The sequence below is a fragment of the Lissotriton helveticus genome, chromosome 1_1 (genome assembly GCF_964261635.1).
Source record: "Lissotriton helveticus chromosome 1_1, aLisHel1.1, whole genome shotgun sequence".
Lineage (NCBI taxonomy): Eukaryota > Metazoa > Chordata > Amphibia > Caudata > Salamandridae > Lissotriton > Lissotriton helveticus.
Window position 1 is genome coordinate 1,106,804,266 of NC_136057.1, and position 21,863 is coordinate 1,106,826,128.

Genomic DNA, 21,863 nt, shown 5'->3' on the forward strand with positions numbered 1-21,863 from the left:
CCTTCTGGTGCTAGCCTGGACCTCGTGACATCACAGTGGAGGTCCTGGCACGTCACAGGTGTTCCATCCACAGGATTCCCCTGCTGGTGCTGGCCTCGACCTCGTGACATCACAGAGGAGGGCCTGGCACATCACAGGTGTTCCATCCACAGATTTCCCCTGCTGGGAAGGCGGGGCCCTAAGGCTGTCACAACTTGCTTGCACACACACATCCATACAAGCATGTGCGAAAACACTCACACAGGGGGTCATACGCTACAATTTATTATGAACTTTACCAAGAGAGCCCAATTAGGGCCACTCTTCATTGGTCACAGTGAGATAACTTCGAACCAATCACACCCGGGAGCAGTTGTTGCGTCCCTGCTGATAGATGAGTCTCCCCTCGTGGACGGTATACCATTCTCAGCAGGAGCCCTCATTCTTCACCAGGCTCGTAATGGGGTTTACTTGTGTGAGTTTCTAGAACAATCCTAACTGTGTTGCTCCGGGGTGCTTCTACTTTCCCTGTGAGTCTTAGTCTAACATAGCTGCCAAGTTTCTGCAGTCATTGTGTGATGTGCCGTTCCAGTCCGGGATTTTTCCTCTGAATTATGGGAAGTGTAGTCCTGTTTTATAATGAAGTAAACAAGACTACAAGTCTCGGAATTCCAGGAAAAAACGTGGACTGGAGCAGCACAACACGAATGGACCCGGAAAACTTGGCAGGCCTGCGAGAAACCTGTGCTCAGGTCAGGAGAACAAGACCCAACCTTTGGGGAGGGGGGAGGGGGGGGCTAACACTTCCAGCAAGTGGTGCGGGCCAAGAATTTCAGGCAATGCGGGCAGAGCCATCTTTATAGCCAATATGAGGGAAAGAAGTGAAACATTGGACACATTGGACAAACCCAATCTGATTATGATTGAAAGATTCCATGGTTACCCTTATATTCCTCACTACAGTTATGTGGGGGGCTAGCTGCTAAGGCCAAATTGTTCATAGCGGTGTTTGATCCTTTTGCAGCACATGAATATTTCGATTTATGACATGTTAATTTATTTTTAGAAATGGGTTCTCTGGGGGGGTGCAGCTTGTTTGCGACCAAGATGGCCGCTTGAGCCCCGGGCTCCGTCTCGCCGTGTAAAATATTCAGCATTATCCTTCACCATTTAGCCTATAATCACCACCAAAGGAGCGTCCTGGCTGGCGGAACGACAGAACTGCGTGTAGCTGCGACATCGGCTGCCATTGGTGGCGGGAGTCAGGTGCGGTCGCTTTGAGATCTGCTGAGACGTCCGGGACGCAAGACCGCGGCCCACAGTGAGAAGTGTGGCTCACTGGTTAGAGGAGGCAGACCCTGAAGCAGAGGTCAGACCCTGGACCAGGGTTCAATTCCCGATGCGGCAGGGTCTTGAGCCCAAATGTCCACGGACTCGATAATTCTCGCTACGGTGCCTACTCGAATCACGGGTTCACACTCTGCAACTCTGGGCAATAGCTTGCTTAATCTCCACTACGGCCCCCCCGCGGCGGGATGCCTGGCTTTCACTTTGGGGATGCCTAGTACGGGTTATCTTACAGGGAAAAATCTAGGACGGGTTCCCAAAGCAAGCGCCTTGAGACCTTGCGGTGATAAGGCGCTATATAAGAACCTTTGACATTTGACAGTGTGCAGGGAGGCGGAGCTGCGTCAAAGGACGTGCGGCGAGGCTGGCTGCAGAGACCCGAAGAACGCGGATCGCCCTGATAAAGACTCCCCAGCAAAGACTGCGCCCTGCAGGTTGTTGGGCTGGGGACACGCGGAGAGCGGGCGAACCCTCTCCTCCCCTATCTGGAGCACCGGGAGAGCAGCGCTGGCAGCCGCGGCAAGAGGAGTCGGGTGCTGGGGATCGCGGGGCTGCTGCTGATCTCGGCGACCCCCGCCCCGAGTGCTGGAGTCCTGTGGCCTCACAGAAGGCCGCGGTGAGAGGCGCTGTGGCCGAAAGGCGAAGAACTGCTCATGGGGGAGCGGCGGCGGTGGCAATAAGGACCTAAGCTTGATCACGGGTGGCGAGCGGACCTGCGCTGGAGAAGCGAGCGGAGCACAAATGGGGGCTAGCATGGCGTAACCTGACTTTCCTGGAGACTTTTGGCTGGCCCTCGACTTAATATCTAGGAGCATCTCCACCAGTCCCCCGAGCTTCATAGGAGTGTAACCGTGCCCTGGTATGTCAGGAGGTGGGCGAAATAAACACAGCGGACGCACCGTAGAGCGCACCACATCGTTGCTTCGGCGAGGGACTAACGACACTGAGTGCGGCTTGGAGAGAGCGGCGACAAGGCAAGGCTGACTGAGGTTGAGCGGCCGGGTAGCGAAGCTAGCCTGCCAGTTGGCGGAGTGCCTGAGTGATGTGGTAGAGGGTGTTGGCGGCCGTTCTGGTTCGGTCTGGGTGCCGCCTGGAACTGCTTAGTGCCGGTTGGCGCAGATCGCAGCACTGACGGGCCTCGTACCCTCTCTCTGTCTTTAGATACAGGTACTAAGGAGACCAGACAACGAGGAGCACGTACACGGGGGAGTCCTGCATGGTAGACTAGGTACCCCCACAAACATGGGCAGAGGTGACAAAACGCAGCCCATGCTCTCCTTCGAGCAAAAGCGATCAAAATCTCACGACGCTGCTGGAGCTGCGACAGATAGACCGCAGGCAGCGGAAAGCGACACAGCAGGTGCAGACTTACGAAGCCTACCTCTGGCTATGGAGAAAGGCCTGCAGACCAGCATAGCGTCATTGGGCACGAAAATGGACACGCTGTCCTACACAATGGACAGGATGGCGGAAAGAATAGATAAACACGCTGAGAGGCTAGATATGTCTAAGAGGAGCCAAGATGGCCGCTTGAGCCCCGGGCTCCGTCTCGCCGTGTAAAATATTCAGCATTATCCTTCACCATTTAGCCTATAATCACCACCAAAGGAGCGTCCTGGCTGGCGGAACGACAGAACTGCGTGTAGCTGCGACATCGGCTGCCATTGGTGGCGGGAGTCAGGTGCGGTCGCTTTGAGATCTGCTGAGACGTCCGGGACGCAAGACCGCGGCCCACAGTGAGAAGTGTGGCTCACTGGTTAGAGGAGGCAGACCCTGAAGCAGAGGTCAGACCCGGGACCAGGGTTCAATTCCCGATGCGGCAGGGTCTTGAGCCCAAATGTCCACGGACTCGATAATTCTCGCTACGGTGCCTACTCGAATCACGGGTTCACACTCTGCAACTCTGGGCAATAGCTTGCTTAATCTCCACTACGGCCCCCCCGCGGCGGGATGCCTGGCTTTCACTTTGGGGATGCCTAGTACGGGTTATCTTACAGGGAAAAATCTAGGACGGGTTCCCAAAGCAAGCGCCTTGAGACCTTGCGGTGATAAGGCGCTATATAAGAACCTTTGACATTTGACAGTGTGCAGGGAGGCGGAGCTGCGTCAAAGGACGTGCGGCGAGGCTGGCTGCAGAGACCCGAAGAACGCGGATCGCCCTGATAAAGACTCCCCAGCAAAGACTGCGCCCTGCAGGTTGTTGGGCTGGGGACACGCGGAGAGCGGGCGAACCCTCTCCTCCCCTATCTGGAGCACCGGGAGAGCAGCGCTGGCAGCCGCGGCAAGAGGAGTCGGGTGCTGGGGATCGCGGGGCTGCTGCTGATCTCGGCGACCCCCGCCCCGAGTGCTGGAGTCCTGTGGCCTCACAGAAGGCCGCGGTGAGAGGCGCTGTGGCCGAAAGGCGAAGAACTGCTCATGGGGGAGCGGCGGCGGTGGCAATAAGGACCTAAGCTTGATCACGGGTGGCGAGCGGACCTGCGCTGGAGAAGCGAGCGGAGCACAAATGGGGGCTAGCATGGCGTAACCTGACTTTCCTGGAGACTTTTGGCTGGCCCTCGACTTAATATCTAGGAGCATCTCCACCAGTCCCCCGAGCTTCATAGGAGTGTAACCGTGCCCTGGTATGTCAGGAGGTGGGCGAAATAAACACAGCGGACGCACCGTAGAGCGCACCACATCGTTGCTTCGGCGAGGGACTAACGACACTGAGTGCGGCTTGGAGAGAGCGGCGACAAGGCAAGGCTGACTGAGGTTGAGCGGCCGGGTAGCGAAGCTAGCCTGCCAGTTGGCGGAGTGCCTGAGTGATGTGGTAGAGGGTGTTGGCGGCCGTTCTGGTTCGGTCTGGGTGCCGCCTGGAACTGCTTAGTGCCGGTTGGCGCAGATCGCAGCACTGACGGGCCTCGTACCCTCTCTCTGTCTTTAGATACAGGTACTAAGGAGACCAGACAACGAGGAGCACGTACACGGGGGAGTCCTGCATGGTAGACTAGGTACCCCCACAAACATGGGCAGAGGTGACAAAACGCAGCCCATGCTCTCCTTCGAGCAAAAGCGATCAAAATCTCACGACGCTGCTGGAGCTGCGACAGATAGACCGCAGGCAGCGGAAAGCGACACAGCAGGTGCAGACTTACGAAGCCTACCTCTGGCTATGGAGAAAGGCCTGCAGACCAGCATAGCGTCATTGGGCACGAAAATGGACACGCTGTCCTACACAATGGACAGGATGGCGGAAAGAATAGATAAACACGCTGAGAGGCTAGATATGTCTAAGAGGAGGATTACAGAAGTGAAGGGAGCGAACACCGAGCTAGACATTGAACACAAGAAACTAGGGAAGCTCATGCAATCACTCCAAGATAAGGCAGGGGATTTAGAAGCCCGCTCACGGCGTTGTAACCTCCGCATCACAGGCCTGCCAGAGACAACCTCCACAGGGAATATGGAATTGTTCATAGAGAAGATGCTGGTCGTCCTGCTGGGAGAGGGCGTCTTCTCGCCGATGTTTGTAGATGAACGGTTGCATTGCTCGTTTGTCCCTCACCCGCGGCCAGGTGCCCCGCCACGCCCTATAGTCGCAAAATTACTCAACTACAGAGACAGAGACACAGCGCTTCGCCTAGTGTGGGAGGAGTCGCTACAATATGAAGGCTCAGAAATATCGATCTACTCGGACTTCACGGCTAGGTTACAGGAAGCACGCAAACGTTTTGTGCCAATGAAGAAGGAGCTCCGCGAGATGGGCATTGACTACGCTATGCTGTACCCCGCCAAATTGCGAGTAACCAGACAGGGCAAATCACATCTGTTCACTACCCGAAAGCACTACAGCAGGCATTGAAGGGGTGGACGAAAAAACGCCGCAAAGACCCGGACAGACGGCTGCAGGACCAAGTGGCCGAAGACCCGGTGGACGAACAAGACTGAAGCGGCTGCACTTGGTTGTGTTTTAGGGGTAAGATGGATAGGTCAGAAGGTGAGGATGAGTGTGAGGAGACGGGGGAGATGAAAGAACACGCTTTATTGTGCCGGAAGACTTAATGCGGCAATGCCACCTTCTGATTGATAATGTGATTGGTAATGGACACAGTTTATATCTGGTTTGAACGTGCCAACTATGGTAATGTTGGGGTCAGGCTGCTCGGAGAGGATGTGAGACATATAGGTGCCATAATTATGGACAAAGCCTGGAGTGCTAGCAAGAAATATTGTGGGGCTGAATGGTGCGAATACAGTGGCACGGCGGGGCTGGAGAGGGGAATAGGCCTACCGCGATTAAGTTATACTGACTGGTCATGAAGCTACCTCTGCCCACGCGTGCAATGCACCACTGCTGTTTACAGAGGGCAATGTTTGAAGGGGTGTTGGGGGTGGAAAGGGGAGGGTCCAAGGGTTCGACATGTCCGTGTTGGGGGAGGTCTGCTGTGGGAGGGGGAGGGGAGTGTTGAGAATTGCAGGATGGTTGTGGGTAATTGGGGGGGTTCAGGGAGGTGTGGTACACAGTGCATAGTGTGATTCCTCACGATGAGGGACAGTCAAGTGAACACAGGAACAATAGACATGGCGGTTACCGCTGATGGAGAGTCCCACGGGAAGGTAGATGGACTTAAAGGGCTCACTTGGAATGTCAGGGGTCTTAATGACTACCGGAAGTTACGTAAGACATAGACAGAAGGTAGATGTAGCCCTACTACAGGAAACCCACCTACCGCAATTGAGCGCTATGCTCCGCAGCAGGGGGCTGGCGGGCTACGTCACATCAGCTGGTTTTACCACACACGCCAGAGGGGTGCTTACATGGGTTAACCCCAAGTCACGGTATACTCAGGAGTTGTTGAAGGCAGACACTGACGGGCGTTATGTTGTGTCCAGATGTAAGGGCCAAGGGTTGGATTTGGTGATTGTTAATGTATACGGATCTAATTATGATTGTCCAGAATTGTACGCATCTCTGGCAAGGGTGGTTCGCAACAACAGCAATGCGCAGCTACTTTGGGGAGGGTATTTCAATCTGGTCCGCGACCCGGCCCTAGATAGATCAGCAGGGCCGACAAGGAGGCCAGCCGCAGCGGCATTAATATTAGACAGTGTAATGGTCAGTATGGATCTTGAGGACATGTGGCGATCGCGCAACCCGGCGCAGGGCGGTTTCACGCATTATTCAGCATACCACAATATTTACACCCGTATAGATTACTGGTTGGCGTCTTCCTCCTTACTGGGGCGACTTAGGTATTGCAGGGTCCTACCACGTACTCTCTCTGACCACTCTCCTTTGCTACTGACTCTAGTTGCTCAGAAGAAACCTATCCAGCCATTTACGTGGTGCTTTCCGCCCTACTCACTTCTGGACCTGCTTTTTAAAGGGGAACTTGCAGAAGCTATAGAGGTGTATTTTGAGTCGAACATAGGCTCAGTCGACAGTTTCCAAACTGTTTGGAAGCCTTTAAGGTGTACATCAGAGGTATGGTGATGTCTAAGCGGGAAACACCTTTACAACACAACTTTTACAATGCACTACCATTACAACGAAACTTTTACAATGCAAGATCCATTACAACGCATGTCATTACAACACAGTCATTACAACGCATACCATTACAATGCATACCATCACAACGCATAGTACCCTTACACTATCCAACACTTACCTTACTGTTGCACCCTCTGGAGTTAGAATAGTAATTTGTACCCCTACACTATCCAACACTTACCCTACTGTTGCACCCCCTGGAGTTAGAATAGTAATTTTTACCCCTACACTATCCAACACTTACCCTACTGTTGCACCCCCTGGAGTTAGAATAGTAATTTCTACCCCTATACTATCCAATACTTACCAAACATGCGTTGTAATGGTGTGCGTTGTAATGGTATGCGTTGTAAAGGTAGTATGCGTTGTAATGGAATGCGTTGTAATGGTAGTTTTAGGAAATTCATTGTAATGGCATGCGTTGTAATGGTATGCGTTGTAAAGGATGTTGCGTTTAAAAAAAATGCGCTGTAAAGGCATGCGTTGTAAAAGTATGCATTGTAACATCATACATCCTGTCTAAGCACTCAGGGCACTCAAATCTATTAGACAGAGATTGGCAGACATAGAGAGGCAACTGGGAAGGTTGGAGGACCGATAGAAGACTGAAGAAGACCCTGAACTGGAGGGAGAGATTAAGACATTGCTGCAGGAGTATCACGAAGAGGCAGATAGGGAAATCAAACACCTGGGAAAATATGCGTCAGCCCGTATATACGGTGAGGGAGATAGGCCGAGCTCGGCCCTGGCAAGGGTGCTGAAAGGGAGGCGAGGTAGGCCACAAGTAATGGAGGTGAAATCAGAGAATGGGGAGCTACTTACTGATGAAGCAGACATTGCGCGAAGGTTTCATCAATAATACGCAGACTAGTACTCGTCCAAAAGTGTTGACCTAGATGAAGAGATCTTAGATTACCTGGAACATATCAAACTTCCCACTCTTACGAATGTGCACAGAGAATTTTTAATGAATCCAATAGAGAGGGACGAAATAGTGGGAGCTTTGTGAGCATGAAATCGGGGAGTGCCCCGGGGGCTGATGGGCTCACGGTGGGCTTTTACAAGGTGTTTATGGACTTATTACTCCCACACCTGGCGGCGCTATTTGACGATCTGTGCGAGGTAGGCTGTATGCAGCAGTCGATGAGAGAGGCACTGTTGGTAGCCATTGCCAAACCGGGAAAGCTGTTGGATGAATGCAGTTCAGACAAGCCTCTCTCCCTAATAAATGTGGATGCAAAGATATACGTGAAGGTTCTAGCAAACCGCCAGGCGCTCTTGACTCCGAGTCTGGTGACACCGGAGCAAGAGGGATTTATCCCGAGTAGGAACCTTACATATAATATTCGTACTGTACTCGGGACGATGCAACAGGTGAAGCAGGATTCTAAAGCAATTGCGGTCTTCCTTGACTTGGAGAAGGCCTTCGACTCCGTGGAGTGGCCCTTCATGCGGCGAGTATTAACAAGGATGGGGCTGGGGTCAGCGTTTCTGCAAATGATCGGCACTCTGTACAATAGACCCACCGCACGGATTCGCCTGGGTGACTTGGTCACCGACGCCTTCATGATATCTAAAGGAACCTGACAGGGCTGTCCACTGTCCCCTCTGTTGTACGCCTTGGTGGCGGAACCGCTGGCATGCGCGCTGCGCAAGTATCACGGACACAAAGGCATTAGCTCTCCTACCTACAACATAGTGGTCTCCATGTATGCGAACGATACTTTGTTGTACGTCCGAAATCCCCACCATAATTTATCGGCGATACTTCGAGAAGTGGTACGCTTCGGAGCACTATCGGGCTTGAGAGTGAACTGGAATAAGTCAGTGGCGTTTCATCTTACCCTGTCTACGCACGCATTTGATATAGAGTTCCCGCTCCAATGGACCACTGAATCGGTCAGGTATTTGGTTATTCGATTGCATACAGACTCCGAGCTTGTCTTCCGAGAAAACTATGGTGCGACCATTAGCAAATTAGAGGATGACGTGGAAGCCTGGTGCAGGCTCATGCTTTCTCTATTGGGACGCATCGCTATCATGAAGATGGTCGTGCTGCCAAGGCTGTTGTTCCTATTTGTAAATCTCCCCTTGGTCCTCCCTAGAGTCTTCTTCCAAAGGCTGAACCACATCATGATTAAATTAGCGTGGGCTGGAAAGCAGGCGCGAGTACGATGGCAGGTGCTGATGTTGCCATATTGTATGGGGGGCCTAGGCGCCCCTGACTTCAAGCTTTATTACAGGGTTGCACAGGGTGCGCACGTGCACACCTGGATACATGGGGAATCGCATATCCCACATGTGCGAATGGAAAAACTCTTTGCAGATCCGATTCCCCTGGCAGCAACAATATTCAAAGCAGTAGACCGCAGAACTGGAATTATAGATTCAATAACTACCACCAACCATGCATGGCATTGTCTATTGCAATGACAGGGGGCAGCATTGCTGTATTCACCAATTATGTCGGTGGATTGGTTTCAGTGGTTGACCCCCTGTAGGGATAAGGGAGTGATAAGTGCGCTGCACAAAATGAACATTCTGATGTCGGGCGATTTATTCCTTGACGGGAAGGTAAAAACCTGGGAACAGACTAGGGTGGCCGAAGGGGAAGACTCATTGCTGCAGCGCTTCAAATATCATAGAGTGCGTAGGGCCCTGCTAGAACAGCTAGGTGAAGATTTGGATGAGCCACCGGAGGTCCCTGAACTCATAAAGGCTGATACCCCCCGAAAGTTAGTAACAAACCTGTATAAAATAGCAATGTCCCATAGGGAGAATCATTAATCAGCCGCAAGACTAGCATGGCAAAGAGACCTGCAAATAACGATTGACGATGAGAGGTGGCGATATTGTTGCCTGAGTACCAAGCGAATTTCCCTTCATGGCAGACATAGACTTATCCACTTTAAATATATCAACAGGGTATATTCTACCCCAGAGCGCTTATACAGATACGGAGTCAGAATGTGAAAGGTGCCACGCACAGGAGGCAGGCTTTCTGCACTTGGCATGGCTGTGCCCGAGAATACACGCCTAATGGAAGGATATTTTTAAGGAGTTGAGTAGGATAGCAGAGGTGACGTTAGAGTTGGACCCCGTGCTTGCGCTTTTAGGATACTCTAAGAAACTACCCAGGGCTGTGCGCCGATTAGTAGATATGGGTATTCTGGTTGCCCGGTGGGTGGTGGCACTGTGCTGGATGCGGGGGCCGACACCCACTGTTAAACGCTGGCAACACTATATGCTGTACTGCTGTACACAGTCGGAAAATTATAATGAATTGCTGGCACCAGGGAGTCGTTGGGGGCTATTCAGAGCGCAGACAGATGATGGTGACGAAGGGGCGGGATCTGCGAAGTCGGATTCCCAAGGGTAGAAGGAATTGTTACATGAGGAGACAACGTGAGTAGAGTGGGGGGTTAGCTGATATATGTTGACATTGATGGGGTCAAACATGGAAGGCGGGAACAGATGGGGGCATAGTGGGAGGTCACTGGAGGGAAATAGGGTCAGTGTCGGGAGACATGTGCGTTGTGTTGGCTAGATGGGCGACAATACTAGCCTATGGAAACTATAATATGTGCGGAGAGAGCCACCTGCCCCCGGTTGGGGTTGTTGGCATTAAAACTGTGTACTTACTGTAATGGAGACGCTATTCCTATAGCATTGGAGAGAAGCACTGTGTACGACTGTGTGGGGGGAGGGGGGTTCGTGGTTCTTGAGATGATTATCTGTAAAATCTAATGAAAATAATAATAAAAAAAAGAAATGGGTTCTTTACTTGGCAGAGGTAGGTACCTTTGTCCAAATTGGGACCGTGGCTTCTAGTCAGGGTAAGGGGGATACACACTCAAGATAACCCCTGCTCACCCCCTGGGTAGCTTGGCCCGAGCAGACAGACTTATCTCGAAGGCAAGAGTTTTCAGCTTTGATGAATTCTTCCATGGTTAGGAAGGTTAAAGGTGCTTAATTGTAGTTGCTTTCATGTTTCGTTTTCTGGTGAACTGAGCTGTGCTGCTAGAATTGTGGTTGAGCAGTGGGAAGGCAAGGAGGAAGACTGACACGGGTGAGTGGGAATTATTTCAGGTGTGTCCAGCAGACCGCCAGGGTCAGTGGTGTGAAGGCCTTTTTAGTGTGTTGCCAAGGAACCAAGCTGTCCTTAGGTACTACCACTTCAGGTATTGCGGTTAAAGGAACCTTCTCTGCTCGGAACTCTTCTAGAGGGGCTGTTGCTTGTGAATTACAGGCCCCTTGTCAGGTTTACAGGCCACTCAGCAGCTCTCCCTATTCAGATCTCCTTTCTTGGGGTCTGGGCTCTTGGCTGCTGTCCACTCTCCAAGCTGCAGCTCACCTACCCAGGTCAAAGGGCAGGTCTCCCTGAAGCATGGGAGACATCAGGTATCGCTTCAGCCAGCTTTCTTCACTACCTTCTTCAGAAGAAATAAAATAAAACATCATCATTGTTTACCATTTACAGGCTGCAGAGCGGCATTACTCCATGTGTGCATTTTATTTATTTTATTTTATTTATTTTTATTTATGAAGTTTTATATGGCGCGAACTTTATCCCGAAAGATATCAGAGCGCTTTACAATTTGAGGAAATTAAATAACTTCCCACCCTATTCCAAGCCTGAATACCGAACTAAAGCTGCAGCATATGCATCAAATTCCTGTAAGTGAGGGGAAAATATAGTCACAACAAACACTGCTGCAGGAGGTAAGGACCATATATCAATTCCGCTGGACAGCAATGAAGGTATTGAAGTGATACTCACTATCCTATAAAATGCCAGGCATAATGGCATACCTTCAAACATCAGGGTCTAAGCTGCAATGACACTAGGGATGGGATCAAGAGAATGGCCGGAGGGCCCCGCCCCGAGGATGCAATTGAGGAGGAAATAATGTATACGTAGACCAGTGACTATACACTGAGCCACACATGTGCACTTGTTTAGTATCCACAAAACATCAGATTTACACCTACAGAGTGGAAAGACCATAAGGGAAGCCATTTTAATTTAGGAAAACATAATATTGCCTGAACATGCTATTGGGACGGCATGTCCCCTGTGAGGTACAAGTCATGTTGCCCTATCCTAAAAACTCGACTGGGTGTAGCTGGTATCCCAGAGATTATTTAATTTTGGCCCTAGCCTTGTGTTAATCTAGCGCATAGAGGCCTATGCTGTCTCTTGGCGTGACGGAGGTCATGGACCTATCCTGTGACCTGGAGGGACATGTCAAGCATGCCCTCATTTTCCTGATAGTGGACTACCAGCCTGCCACAGGTTTAGCATGTAGATCGATGGCGAAGCATACCGTGTTTTGTGAATGCACAGTCACGATCAGACCTTTTTATCTGTGTCACTGGAGTGGAGGCCCGCCGATGTAAAGTTCTGCCTCAGTACGCTACCCTAACCCTTGTGCTAACATTCCAAAAAAAATGCTGTGTGTGTTTATGTTGTGTCTCGTATGGTGGTACATGCAATATGTACACAAGTGTGCCCGTGTAATGGAGGCCTCTGGATTCCATTCAGGAAGCCCCGAATCTGCTCCTGTGCACAAGATGGAGGTGATATTGTTTTCGCAGACAGCGGAAGTGTTTTGCTGACGTTCCTAAAGCTGGAGGAAGACAACAAAGTGGGGACAGAGGAGACAAGACACCTTCAGAAAGTCACTGAAGCCCTTTTGCTGAGAGGAGCTGCTGATTAGTCTTCCCGTAGCACTGCCACTTGGAAGATAGTGGCAGTGAAGGGTGGGACAGAAGTCTTCTTTTCAATGTGGAAAGGATCTTTTAGGTGAGCCAGCCTTTTGTATTTCCCCTGATCACTGCATAGTGTGGTTGTTGATACACCAGGTTTAGGAAGCTCACCTCTCTTTGTGCTTAGGTTGTGGTTACTTCTGGATGGAGACTAACTGGAGTCTTGTCTTGCTGGGAGAGCTTATCTCTGACCTTCATTGCCTGGAAGCCAGCCTGCCTACTGAGAGAGGTAAATCTCCTGCCAACCCTGCAGGAGGTGTTGGAGTAACAGCCAGACCCTAGTGCTGAGGGTCAAACCAGGGGAATGGAGACAGCAAAGAGTGATTGGTGAGTCCGATAGCATGAGCACAGTCTCTCCAGAAGTGAGGTGGCAAATGTAAATTGTGGATTGGCCGCTAACCTTTCGGCAGTGCAATAAGACCGATTGGGGGTGTCCTTGCTGGTAAAGTGAAACAACTGTGACCATGGACATATTTGCCATCAAAGCAAAGACTTGTGCCTGTGACCGTCACCACTGCTGCGTTTTCAAAGTGCTCACTGTGACTGCTAGCGTGCCGCTGTGTCCCTGTCTAAATGGCTACCCATCTCTTGCTCAAGTGACCCAGAAGTGGGTACAGTGCCTGCCCTGTGACCCCCACCATCAGTATCTGCATTTGTCGAAGAACTCCAGGCTACCAATTGAGCTACCCATCCTGTTCACAGCTTACCAAGATCAGCTGCCTCTTTTGCAACCACCATGTCTCATCCCATAAGTGGAAGAGATTGGAGACACTTGTAACGAAAAGACAGGGAGGCTGTGTTGTGGTGAGACTGTGTCCAAGGAGACTGGATTGAACTGAGCTCAAACATTACTGAACTAGGGTGTCTATGTCTGAGCCTCAGGCCCGGACTGGCCATAGCGGGCACCGGGCAATCCCCCGGTGCGCCGCAAGGGTGGGGGCCAGTTTTGAGCCCCTGGGGGCCGATTTTGTTACAGGGTCGTTTTGGCAGCATAGTTGCAAAATCGGCCCTGCAACAAAATCGGCCGAGAACCGGCCCTAGCAAAGTGCTTGGCGGCACCTCCAACCCCCCCCCCCGAGTGGGGAGGGGGGCCGGCCAAGCACTTTGCCAGGGCCGGTTTTGGTTCCCAGTCCGGCCCTGCTGAGCCTTGAATCATGTTACACAAAACTCTCTAACCTAAGGGGACATGTTGGGCGTAGTTCGCAGAGTTTTGCTACGTGGACCTCCGTGAAGTTACAAAAAAACTCAGTGAAGTTCCGCGAGTGGCGGAGTGCAGTGCGATCTGTAGTTTGTGCTGGCATTTCTGCTGCTCAGGTAAAAAAAAAAAGGAGGAGACATATGTTCAAATGAGCAGCTTATGACACAGCACATAAATAGAACTCTATGAGCCCCTTCCAAAGAGTCATAACATTTGAAGCCACACTCATTGATATCACCTAGCTCTCCCATGCAGTCCAACCCCAGTCAGTCCCAGAGCAAGGCCATTGGTCTTCAGTCAGACACATGAGAGCTGTAAAACACATGTACGTGTTTCCTTTACATTTTATAGTTTTAAAATCTGTATGAATCATCCTGCCTACTTAGGATTTATTCCAACCGTATAGGTTACAATAATACCACATGAATATATTTGTGATAATGATTTGAAACTGTAAAATATCTGTTCCAGAATTATTTTTGTTAAGTGTATATTCGGCGCACAAATGAAGAGATCATGTTTACGACTGTATAATCTGTATCGATGGGGAAGCCTTTGGCTCCATTGCCACAGTAATATTTCCGTGTTTAATTTACGTTACAAATGAATTAGAATACCGTGTACTGATAGATGTAATTGGACCGGGTAAACGCATTTCCTGTGCGTATGATAGCGATAATAACCATATACATCACTCTTTAAACACAATGTGTAAAGTAACTATACACGTGACAAGAATACCATATCCATGCTAATATACACGTAAATATTTTTACAGAAAGCATTGTAAAGTCTAAGGGGCCGTTCTCGAATTGCCATATGTGTAAAGTTTTATAATGATGCATCTACGAATGTTGCAGTTTGTAAATATGTACACACTGCATCTGTACACGTTACAAGGTTATTCGCAGCAGCAATATCGTAATGAATGAGAGCAACACCAGGCGTATACCCATGTATTCTCATCAGGGACAGCTAAGATTCATCAACATATAAGTGCTAAGTACTTGTTCAAATTCTGTTGTCCATTAGTATAAGTGAAGATCCATTAAACGGTCTAGCCAGACGTAAAATTATCCAAGGAACACATCGTCAATTCCTATGTAGTCCCAAGTCAGCAGTCACGTACAGTTCTAGACTCTCAATAGTTAAACGTGACATGCCCCGGTAGTCACGTTAGACACGCGCGCACAGAGAATCCGGCGCATGTCAAATAGCAGACCGGAGAACCGCTCATCGGCATTCACAAAGCGGAATTGAAAAGAGACGGTCGACCTTTTTTTAGTGCTCAAGTAAGTGAGAGTCGTGGGATATTTCAAGACATTTAGAAATGTAGCATGCAGGGGGGCGTGGCTTGGACGCTGGTGAAATGGCGGCGTAGTTTCTGACCTCCTCCAGGCGGCTACGATCTCTCGTTGCCAAAGAGCTGCAATTCGACTCCCTCTCCGGTTTCAAGCGGAGATTTCGATGTCGGACCTTCACCCCAGCTGGCACTGAAAGTCTGAGCAGAAACCGACCACGGAGAGCGGAGAAAAGCTGCCTTCTGTCCCGACCGCTGGGTCTGCAGAATCGACCGGAGCCCAAACCCGGCTACATCCACGAGACCTCCCGGAGCCTTCCGGAAAACCTGCTTGCCTCGTCGCTGGGAGAGCATGAGTTTGGAACGGCGATGACTCCGCTTCAATGCAGCCTAGCGGATGGGTCGTGAGTACAGCGTGATTGAGGAAAGAAGTTTTTCTTTCGGCAAATGTAAATTAAAACGGCGCGAAACTACCGTTTAAAATGGCGGCTTGCCGGCACTCCTGAATTCGCGCACAGGCACAGTGCGGCCCCGTTATCATGACCCACGCTATTACCACCAGACCTGCAGGTTGGGTTGCAATGCTCCCTATCGTATGACCAAAATATGTACTGATTGGGGCACTGACCTAGATGTCTGATGTCAGCGAAGGAATACCAAACCAGCACACGCTAAATATCGTTATTTTACCAGCGAATCACTGGGTTCTGATTTGCCTCAAGGAGAGTGAGAACTGAGTCTACTATATGATTGCCCCTGTGTTAGTGTTAGTGTTTTTACCAGCAGCCTGTAATCGAAGGGTCATGCTCTGCAACACACATAATGGCGGCTGCTATTGATGTATCTCCATGTGAGGCTGTGTATTGAAAATGGCTGTAAGGCGCACGTAACCTCCCTGACAGTAAAACGCAAATCACTGCCCATAACTCGACACCAGACCTAAAGGCACAGTTGAATGCTATGATCTGTATTATGTTCTCCATATAAGGGGGTTCGCTCATATATGCTGACCAACGACGGTGCAACACGATCCTGACACTGCGTTGTGCGCCTTGCGACCACAAGGATAAACTGCCATATGTAAAAACTACTCTGCGCTAAACGCTGACGGAGGGTGTTACTGTAGTGACTCCAGACCAATCCAAACTCTATAATAAATAAATAAAAGATATAAGCACCAGCAATCCCCGCCAACCGGCCTCACGATGGGAGACAAAGACAACGGGAAGACACCCAAACGCCTGAAGTCTGACCCTCCTACTCCAGTCAAAGGGGAAAAGGACATGGCGGAAGCCATAGAGACTATCTTAAGCAGACTGGAGGAAGTTAGGGACGCAGCCAAATCCACCAAAGAGGAGGTTGTTGCAGTTCGCCAAGACATCAAGGATATCAACTCGAGGTTGATGGAAACGGAGAACAGGATAAGCAAACTTGAAGATTTCGAAAACAAAGCCTGTGGTGCCATCAAGAAGCTCACACTATGCTCGGAGCACCTAGTGAGGAAGGTTGCGGAGTTAGAAGACAGAAATAGGAGGGGACATTTCAGAATTTTTGGTATGCCAGAAAAAACGGAGGAATCCCTAGAATCATGTATAACCTTCCTTGAACAGTGGTTTACACAGGCCACAAATTTGACTTTCGCTCAGCCCCTGGAGTTCGACAGAGCTCATAGAGTTCCGGGGCGAATCAACAAAGATCAGAAGGGACCGAGAGCGATAGTGTGCAAGCCGCTGAGATATCAACACACAGAGCAGATACTTACATTCATACGTAAGCATAACCATGTTCTATGGAAAGGGCACAAAATCTTCATTTCACAGGACTTCAGCAAAGAAACTATGGAAATAAGGAAAGCTTTCCTTGCATTGAGACCACAATTGAAATCTCTTGGTTACATGTATGGTTTTATTGGTCCAACCAAATTCAAAGTAACCCTACAAGGTGTAACCCAGGTGTTCTCTGACCCGCAAAAACTGCGACACCTACTATTTAACCAAGGAGATGGCAACATGTAGGTTTCCCCTTCGGCCCAGATGAACGCTTCTACATCCGGCCTAGGATGAGCTTTTACTATCCTATACTAATGGTCCCATGCTCTCTGTCTCCTCATAGTCTGACTGCTTGAGCTTGAGTATCCTCGCTCAGGGTCCATGACTATTGTTACTCTCTATGGGTCTGCTCCACCTCATCGACTCAACCTGATGGATATTCTGTTCTGGATTGGTTTCCTGGTTGTATGACCCTATCCGATCATTTATAGTCCATCACTTCATGGCCTGCTACATGTTTGATTCTATCAGTTTAGTCTGCCTGGAACCTGCTATAGTGCCTACTGTTAAGATTACTATGCTAGTACTCTTGCGCTTAGGTATTAGCGCAACATGTTTTATCTGTGTTATAATCGGTAGTTATTAACGACATAAGTCTTTCATAGTACTACGGCCAGCATAGTGGCCTTGCTGATCTCGCTGTTACATTAATATTGTTATATCTATCTACCCACGTGCATGTTAGACCTTTAAGTCTGAAGTTTGTTCTGCAGCTCTTGTGATTGTTATGATTACTAGGTTTGAGTGAGCTGCTTGGAGGCGGCCTCGCGGTCGTTCCCGAGTCGCCATGTTTTCTTTCTACTATTGGGGTGGGAGGGGAGGGTTGTGGGAAGGGGAGGTGGGTGGAGGGAGGACGGAAGGGGTGTGGGGGGGGATTGTTTTTGCATTTTGTGTACTGTCTTGTTTTTTTCCCCTAATTTACGTCCTATCGTGCAACCTAATGTGCTTCTTGCAGCCAATGTGGCTCGTACTTACACTAATGCTATTCCCTGCGTAATGCTGCACCAACTGTGTATAGGCCAACGTGCAATCTCTCATACCAATACAGCCCAAAGCAGTAAGTCAAAATGTTACACACAAATCGGATGATGGCTCATATTGTGGATACTCCCATAGGAACGACAACCATAAATAACCTTAAATTGCTTTCACTAAATGTGAAGGGTCTGAACCAGCCAGTTAAACGACAAAAAATACTCGATTATCTCAGTAGGCAACATGGAGACATAGCCCTATTACAAGAAACAAGACTGGAGGCAAAACACTTGCATACCCTACGTAATAAATACTTTACTGAGGTGGTGGGCTCTGGTGCTGTAGCTAAGAAAAACGGGGTGGTACTGTTGTTAGCCAAAAAGGCCAATGTGGAAGTGGTTTCCTCCTCTGCAGACACCAAAGGCAGATGGGTCTCGGTGAAACTAATAAAAGATGACACCGAATTCTACATAACAACAGTATACGCCCCTAACACACATGAACCTTCCTTCTGGTTGGAAATTGCAAAACAGATAGACACTATTCCGGACTCATCAGTTCACATACTAGCAGGTGATTTTAACCTTCCGTTCGACCCGGCCTTGGATAGGGACTCTAAGTGCACCTTCCGACCGGGCAAAGCCCATAAGGAATTCACTAAGCTTTGCAGCAGATTTCATATGGTTGACACATGGCGTATACAACGCCCCGACGGTAGAGACTATTCTTTCTACTCCCCACCTCACAACTCGTTTTCGAGAATTGATTACATATTCATAACTAGGAATGCCCTGGCCAGAATAGAAGACACAGACATTGTGCCAAGATTAGTTTCTGACCACTCTTGCATTTCACTTACTATGTCAAATATTAAGCCTACAACCCGCCAATCGATGTGGCGCCTTAATGACGCCATTCTGAATGATGAGAAGCATAGAGAAACTATAGAGTGCGCCCTCAAAGACTTCTTAACAATTAATAAAAAAGATGACACCTCTGACTTGATTCGGTGGGAAGCTCTGAAAGCCACCATAAGGGGACTACTCATAAAGATATCCTCTGCAATAAACAAAAAACATAATACCGCCCTCTTAAGTCTGGAAAAAGACGTCTCGATACTCCAACGCGAGTACCTGTACAGTAGAAGTGCAAAATCACTGTCTGCACTGACCAACCTGAAATACACCTATAATAAATTAGTGAGCGAAAGGGCAGGAGTCTGGCTAGACAGGAAGAAACGCTTTAAAATCTGTGACTCTAATAAGGCGGGGAAAGGACTAGCTGCCTACCTTAAATTTAAAATTCAAAAGAGCGCGATTAATTCACTATTAGATGACAAAGGCAACCCCAACTCGGACCCTAATAAAATTGCTGACTTATTCAAAGAGTTCTACGAGAAATTGTATGCCAAGAATGTAAAGGTTGATAAGAGAAGGGTAGAGGATTTCCTCTCTAAATGCACATTACCAACACTTAACCCCTCAGAACAAGAATGCTTAAATGAGCCGATATCTGAGGCAGAGGTTGCAAGTGCGATCAAGTCTCTTAAGAGTGGGAAAGCCCCTGGCCCAGATGGCTTTAAAGCAAAATGTTATAAATCTTTCTCACAAACGCTTACGAACCAATTATGAACGCGTTTAGTGAGATCAGTCTTACGGTAGAGGTAAGAGGAACGATGGCCGAGGCAGTGATTGCCGTGATACCCAAAGAAGGGAAAGATCCTAAACTCGCGAAAAACTACAGACCCATCTCGTTAATAAACTTAGATTGTAAACTTTTGGCATCAATTCTTGCAAAACGCATCCAGAGAGTGCTGCCCTCCTTAATCCACCCCTCACAAGCCGGCTTTCTGAAAAATAGATTGTCAAGTGACAATACCAGAATCCTAGCACACGTGATAGAAAAGGCGAAGCTCCTTTCCACGCCCACCGCTGCGATAACACTCGACGCAGAGAAAGCGTTTGACAAGATGGACTGGACATACCTGGAAGCGGTTCTCCATAAATTTGAGTTGGGCCCTTTCTTTACTAGACTGGTAATGTCACTATATGCCTGTCCCACTGCTAGAGTGAGGGCCGGAGGAGCTTTCTCCTTACCTTTCAAACTAGAGCAAGGGACCAGACAGGGATGCCCCTTGTCCCCTTCCCTTTTCCTCCTGGCAATTGCACCCTTCCTGTACCGGATTCAGGAGAATCCTGACATCCTGGGAATTCCATTCAATGAATGCATTATCAAACTCACGGCATATGCTGATGATGTTTTAGTCCTCAGTGAACAGGCTGATAGAGCTATACCTGCGCTGCTTACCACGATTGAGGAATTCTCTGGTGTATCCGGGTACTCCCTGAATAATGACAAGACTGAGGTGAAAATGCTAATTAACAGGAGTGATAAAAATATTTTAGGTGATTCTGGGCTCACCTGGCAACCAAACAGCTTCAAATACCTTGGCCTGGAGTTTGAGAAGGACCTAATCATGACACTAAAAATCAACGAAAATATACTCTTCAAAAAAGTACACAAACTCCTGGAAGGGTGGTCTCCAAAATTCCTCTCATGGTGGGGTAGAACGGAGACATTAAAGATGATGGTCACCCCCTTAATCAACTATATGGCAAACATGCTCCCTATGACATTCACAGATGACTTTCTCCAAAAAATAGACAAATTACTTAGTAACTTCATTTGGAAAGGGAAAAACCCCAGAGTCTCTATGAAAAAATTACAACTCCCAAAACAAAAAGGCGGGCTAGGACTACCCAACTTCAGGAACTATCAATCGGCCTTCTTATGTAAACAAGGAGCTCTCTGGCTCAATGACACGCCTGGTTACACGCCACTGTGGATCAATATAGAGAAGGCTATCATAGGTAAGGCCCCCCTCGCAGCAGTACTCACCATGGACCTGTCACACCTCACACACTCTAAATACATCATGCTCAACACCAAAAGGGCTCTTCTCAGACTAGACCTAACACATAAATCTGGCCTGCAGGTGAAGAGGTCGTCTTCCTCATCTTTATGGGGTAACCCACTCATAAAGATCAATGGCTCGCCCCCTTTTTGGAAACACTGGTCAGACAAAGGTATCAATGTGGTAGCAGATCTCTACGACGGACACATCCCTTTACCTTTCTCAACGATCCAGTCTGTACATTCCTTAGAACCAATGGACTTCTATGCATTCCTAAAACTAAAGACAGCTATGTCTAAGCGCACATTCACACTGTCGACACCGTGGTTAAAAACTACGCTCCCCCACCTACAATCTTCAGGTCACTTTGTATCTAAAGTGTACAAATTGCTTGCGCCAGCGCTAACCAAATCAATGAGACGAAACAAACTTACGTGGGAAGCAGAACCTAACAACACTGAAATAGTTATTAATTGGGATAAGATCCATGCTTCCGCCCTCACACACAAAGTATCACCAATCCTCTCGCAAACCAAATACATGATAATCAATAGAGAGCCCCACTTGTTAGAATTGCCCCCTAGCCGATGGAGACCTGCCACATATGCTGTTCCATTGCCCTCTCTTGCATAAATACTGGTCCAACGTTTTTTACTATATTGAACGCATATTCAACATCAAACCAACGAGGGAATTCATCTATTTAATTCTGGGGGCCATAGATCCATCATTAGTAAAAGACCACGATCGCCAGCTCCTTGATCTGCTACTCACCCTGGCATGCAAGGTCGTCCTCTGTCACTGGAAGGCAGCTTCTGAGGTTTCTTTCAATGCTTGGAAGGAATGGTTATCCTGCATCAGAGGAATAGATAATCCTGCCCTCAACTCTTCCCCGTGGCAAACTACCAGCAAGAGACTCTGGACCTCTCTTGACGCTTTCTCCCTTTACTTTGACCCGCCGTAATGTGCCCTTCGCTTGCTAGGCACAAGATCATATACTAACAGTAAATTCCTGTACA